Raw genomic sequence first — 6,262 nt, 5'->3', positions numbered from 1 at the left:
TTGTGTTAAGTCTATCAAACATGTTTTTGGAGAACACTATTGTTCCGTTAAAGATAAGTTAACCTCCGAGAACGTAACCGCCGATGCAGAGTCGAATGAGTATCAAGGAACGCTGATGTGTAAGAGAATCGATACCATGCCAGTGATCAAGATGCAATAGCCTATTTGCTTTTAAATTTTTTAACTGCGGTTATAATAATAAATGGACCATCTTGAGTTTGATGCAAATACAAATAAATTTATCTAAAATTGTCAAAACAGACGTCCTATTTATACAGGATGTAAGCTAAATCCAAGCAAATTTAGCGAAAAACTTACAGCAGAAAACTCGAAATGTTTTACTTCGTGTGAAGAAGAATTTGAATAAAAAGTAACAAGATCACGAATTTAGATCTAACCACAGAGTAAATAATGAATTTTTGTGCACCAACAAAAATTCTGTTATGGCCACAAAACATCATTACTGCAAAGAATGCTCAAATTTTACATGTAGGGGAGACCGGGGCTAGTTGTAACATTTTTTGAATTATTTGTTATATGTCTGTAAAAACAAGTCTGAGCGAATTTTTTGGAGATTAGTTGTATAGGTAGACTATTTACGCATATTATTCCACCTAAAGCCCTGTGATATGTATTAAGGATTTTGAGAAAATTGGCCTAGAAAAACTTCAATCGGGCGTTACAACTTGCCCCGGATCTGGGGCAAGTTGTAACAGAATATTTTTGCTGCTAATAAATAGCAAACACTTTACTGAACATTCACTTTTGCTCAAGAAAGGTTTATTCACTCCTCAAGGTCAGAAAATGTTCACCAGAAGGTACACACTGAAGCAAAACTGCACACAATATAATAGGCATTTCAAAAATTCACATTTTTCCTTTACTCCTCACAAAGGTGACAATAATACTTTGGCAATCCCTCGGTACATTGAGAATGCGACCAACCATGGCACTTTTCACACCTGACCCAGTTTTCTCCTGGTCTACTGTTCGAATACGCTCGAAAGACATAGGCCTACAGGTGTTCAATGTTTTTTCTTACAATCAGTAAGCTATCTTAGGTAGGCTAGTTAAATTTTCCTTTAACTTTCTTAACCAGTCTGAACAAAGTCACATGGCATATGTTGTAATCTTTGGCAATTTTTCAAATAGACTCATTTCCAGTGATGGCTTCCTCAGCATCACGTTTTAATACAGCAGGTGGAATCTTCCCACGTTCACTTTTTCTTTTATAATTACGCATAATTGTAACAGTTACCAAGTAATCTAGCTCATTTACTGCCAAAGAACATAACACAGCTCTTGTTACATCTTGCCCCAATAGCAGTTAGCCATAAACTGTTCGATATTTCACCAATAAAATGCCACATATTTTTGGTCACCTTTAATTTTTTAAATACCTAAGTAAATGGTTATATCAACAAAAAAAGACCAGCCCTCTAGCTTACTTTTACTTGTCGTAGTAACTACAAGTTTATTTTTCTAAAATTTTACTTTCAGTAGGCAAAAAATGCTTTTCGTTATAACTCAACTGTACGGAGAGATATTGAAACGAGGGTTTCTCTGTAACTTAGCTACAATACACTTGATAGAGGGCGCAATAGAGAAATACATTTTTCTGTTTAGTTGGGTAGAAAATGATAGTGTTACAACTTACCCCTGTTACTTTTAGCCCCGGTCTCCCCTATAGCTAGCCTACTTGCTAGACTAGCTATAGTAGGGTGGGTCGCGAAATGGACTTTTCACCAATTCGAAAACCTCAAATGGATATGTGAAAATAGGCCCGAAAAAATACTCCATGCCAAATCTGAGCTGATTTGGACCTGAAATAGCTTGCGACAATGCGTTTGAAATTTCCCAAAAATCCAGACTTTTGGGCGAAAATGGCATTTAGGCCTATCACTTTTTATTCAGAATTTTAAAACAATTATTCTGTAATCCAATATTGATGAAATGCATCTCCTTATACATTTTAGATACCACTATACCCTTTTAAAGGTCACAATTCACCTAATGATTATATCAAAATCTACTTTAAACTGTGAAGAAATTGCTAAATTATGCAATGCTACATCATACAAGGATCTAGATCCGCAGCTGCACATTGCAGCACATTTGCCAGTGACATTCAGGGAGACTACTAATACTGATGATACCGATGACTCGTCGTCAATTGTTTCCTCTGTTACATCTTCATTTGGAGATGTTGTTGCTGATGTGCCAGAACTGAAAATGCCGAAAACGTATCAAGTTCTCGATTGGCTTGGACAAAAGAAGATTTTTGAAAATACTGTACGTGGAAGTGAAAGATATGGTGTGTCCATTCGAGTAACAGCAGCGATATGTAGGCTACCGCTCTCTTAGTTGATCTCGGCATTGTAACGGAAGATGATACTTCACAAATAATTGATAAGAATAAAATCCAAAGAGATAGGGAATATCTTAGAAAAATGAAAATATGAATTGCAATTTCATCGCAGTGTGCCTAGCTTTGATCCAGGGTGTGTTTTTGATGGCCGTAAAGATCAAACACTCTTTCCATGACCAAAGAGGAACATTATTCTGTAGTGAAACAGCCTGGTGGCAAGTATCTAACTCACTTCACCCCTCAAAGCGGACAGAGTTAAGGACATTCAGCAATCCTTATCGGCTGCCCTAAAAGAAAAAAATTGGCTGACCAGTTTGAAGTTCATCGGATGTGACTCAACAATGGTTAACATTGGAATGCATGGCGTGGTTATCGCATCATTGGAAAAGCATTTAGACCATCGGCTTGTCTGGCTGATATGTATGCTGCAAACCAATCAGTTGCCATTTCGGCATCTTTTTATCAAACTTGATGGAGATAGGCTACTACCGGTGATAGGTCATTCAAGGGACCTATTGGACAACTTACCTACCTATCGATACCAATTTTCAACCGATCGAAAATGCCCCACCTATCCGACAACTACCGGTACCTCAAAAGATAGTCCATTATTTATCGGGTGATCAACGGTATCTGTAAGTTATGATGTTTGTGCAGCTATTCGAAATGGATCTGTACCAGTCCGACTCGAGAGCATTAAGATCGGCTCCTTAAACCATGCTCGATGGTTGACTTTGGCCTCCAAAGTTTGCCGGTTGTACCTACGTTAGTGAACAACTGAACAATGAACATGGTCTTGTTGGTAATGTGAAGGCCAACCTTGAGGCACTCACGTATTTCATTGTTACAAACTATGCTCAATTATGGTTTGACATTAAGTGCGAACCCTTGTACAAAGATGCTCCAGCCCACATCTTTTAAGTAATCCAACTGTTTAAGTTGCTTTCCAAGGCTTCACAAGACATAGCCTAATTAGGCCATACCTGGAAAGACACGCCTACTCTGCTCATAGTGAGAATTTGATCTAGGCCATGGGTCACCAACTGGGGGCCCGCGGGCAGCATGCGGCCCGCCACGCTGTATCGCTGCGGCCCGTGGAAGGTATCAGCGTACAAGTATAACCAAAAATACTTTTCTTGAGGAGTTAAAGAGCACGAAGGCAAAAAATACTTTTTGGGAAGCATATTTTCGCTTTGCATACGATTCCACCGACCGACCAATCAGATTATAATTCTAGGTGGGGGTTGCTTAAAGTTATTCCAATGCGATGTCCAGCCACATTGACCCAGTAGTTGATTAAATCGTCTGTTTTTGATTTTCTGTGAGCATAGGGTTGATTATTTTAAGTTTTCAAATATCATGTAAACACTAGTGTGCGTTTCACCGTCACTGTGTTTCACGAGCAGTAGGCTATTCTCTTTAGGCCTATGCAAGTTTTTGTAGGCAAAATTGGTCGGTGTGCCAATTCAATTTATAATAAATTGGCAAAATATGGAACGCTTCACGATTTTGCGTGTCATCCTTGCGCAGGGACCGTGCTAATCTTCTCTGTATCGTTCCAATTTTAGTATAGGCCTAGGCCTATGTACTGCCAGAGCAAGTAGCCTACTGCAAAATGTTGCAACAAACTCTTGCCATGCTAATAAGCACCACATGTGACAGTTGTCTATAATAAAAGAAAGACGGTTTTATAGGCTCTCACAAAAAGGATGAAAAATCAACTCATTGCTTTTTTTGAGGGAAGACTGTTCATGAATTACGATATTTCGCTGATTTCCACAAACGTTTGTTTTATGGTGCCTGGTGTCTTTTTCCCTGTTGTTAGAGCCTATTTTTCGCTGATATGTTTGCAGGTCACTAATTGTTGCCTGTATTGCGATGTGTCAAACATTTCCTTGTTTGCTGAAATTGTTAATTGCAAGATATCATTTGTGAAGCGAAGTGACAACACCACTCTTGCTTGGCGATGGATATTCTGATGAAACCACTCGCATCGTTATAAGTGCGCAAAACAAGTGGCCTCGTTTATTAAACATTAATTGTTAAAGAAGTCAAAAGTGTTGTTAAAGGAACTTGGCCTGGTTGTTCGACTAATTGTAACGTTGTTCGACTAATTGTGTCGCTGCGGTATTCTAAGACAAATATTAACAACGTGTAACGCTGGATACTGGGTACGAAGTCCGTTATTTTCTAGCATAAGAGTCAACCTACCTAAAATTTTATTAGTGCGGCCCGCCACAGCTCTCCTTAGTGCCAAAGTGGCCCGCATGCAAAAAAGGTTGGTGACCCCTGATCTAGGCCATGGTTGCAGATCCAGACTCAATCATGAGAGAAAAGGCGGTGGAAATCATCAGGAATATCCGTGGAGATTCTACATTTGAAAATGATCGAGTAAGGCAATTCTGTGTAGCCTACCGAAACTCAACTTTGATGCTAAATATTACTCGGACTTATTTGACTGGTCTCAACCACACCATACGGAACCGCTGGTGACAGCAGATATGGGTTACTTTTCTATTCAAAAAATACGCTAACAAAGATTGTTTTTGGGGAAATTTGACAATCATACTCAGTCCATCGAGCGAGTCGTCAAACTGGTGACCGAATCCAGCAAAATTTTATTGGGACATCATCGTAGGAAGGGCCAAATTCTGTCGAAGCTTAATTCAAGAGCCATTCATCCAACATCTGATTCGAAGAAGGATTTCATTTCATTTGTGCACCAAAGTGGCGGTTATGATGGATGAACCATTGATGAATGAATTGACTGACTGCAGCCGAACTGCTTTTATAACTTAGATGTTTTTGCATAATATTATGTTTCTATACAATTCAGCTTGAATGCTACAAAATTTGAAACAATTGGAAAAATGCTTCAAATGTGTGCTGCAATAAAGCATTTAAGAATTGGCGCTCCAGTTGTTCCAGGAACGAGGAGGCGACTGATTCTTAACTAATTCATCAACCATGGCCACCTGGAGGTGCGGCCTGATTTGTCACATTTTGCAGATTTTGATTACAGCTACTGCTAGTGCTTGACTGACATTTTTTGAGATGTTTTTACTTTTTGCGGTTTCCTAATGACATAAAACTTTTTTGTTGCCTTGGGAAAGCAGTAGCAAATGAGAAAAAGTAAGTTGAAAAACGCAAAATCAGACTGTTATTGAAAATTAACAGTCTGACTAAAATCTTCGAAAACAAATTTTCTTTGTTTTTCAACATGTAAAGATGTTAAAACGTATTGTGTCATCTGGAGAAAAGAATAAAGAAAGCGTAAAAATCTAATTTTTAGAAAAATTTATTTAAACGTTCGCTCAAAGTTAGAAAAACCTGGAAATTTCTGCAAAATGTGACAAATCAGGCCATATCTTTAGGTGGCCATGCATCAACTTATTTTAAAATATCAGGTTTGGTGGCCGTGCTTAACTATAGCCTACCTAGCCTATTTATTGATGCATATACCGCAATATTAGATCCTTTCATGCACGTCTTAAACCATTAAGGTTTTGCCACCTTTTCCTTTTGTTAGTTTTGTTACTGTATTTCTTTTTCACAATATCATTTCTTTTGCATTCTGACAAAGAAAAATAAATTGAATTGAATTGAATTGAATTGAATTATCAATTACTTTTGACTTATACACACTAGCATACCGTACAGTAGGCCTATAGGCCTAATACATTGCAGTGTATAATTTAAATTGTATTCGACATCATATTTGACTTTTTTTTCACATTTTCAAGCAAGTAGGCTACTTTTGAGACATAGCCTAATCCTAGTTGAGTTGACCTTTAAAGGAGTACAATGACATCTAAACTGTATAAGGGCATGCATTTCATCAATAGCCTATAGTGTAACAGAATAATTTTTTTCAAGTTCTGGAGAAAAATGGTA

At 38.0% G+C, this 6,262-nt stretch overlaps 1 pseudogene; it reads right to left on the bottom strand.

The window, feature by feature from the left end:
• Window positions 1-3,853: 3,853 nt before the first annotated feature.
• LOC145774936 (U6 spliceosomal RNA) lies at window positions 3,854-3,949 on the bottom strand (annotated as a pseudogene).
• Window positions 3,950-6,262: the final 2,313 nt, after the last annotated feature.

This window comes from Aplidium turbinatum, chromosome 7 (assembly GCF_918807975.1).
Source record: "Aplidium turbinatum chromosome 7, kaAplTurb1.1, whole genome shotgun sequence".
NCBI lineage: Eukaryota > Metazoa > Chordata > Ascidiacea > Aplousobranchia > Polyclinidae > Aplidium > Aplidium turbinatum.
Note: the sequence above shows the minus strand (reverse complement) of the source record. Positions and strands in the feature narration are given on the sequence as shown.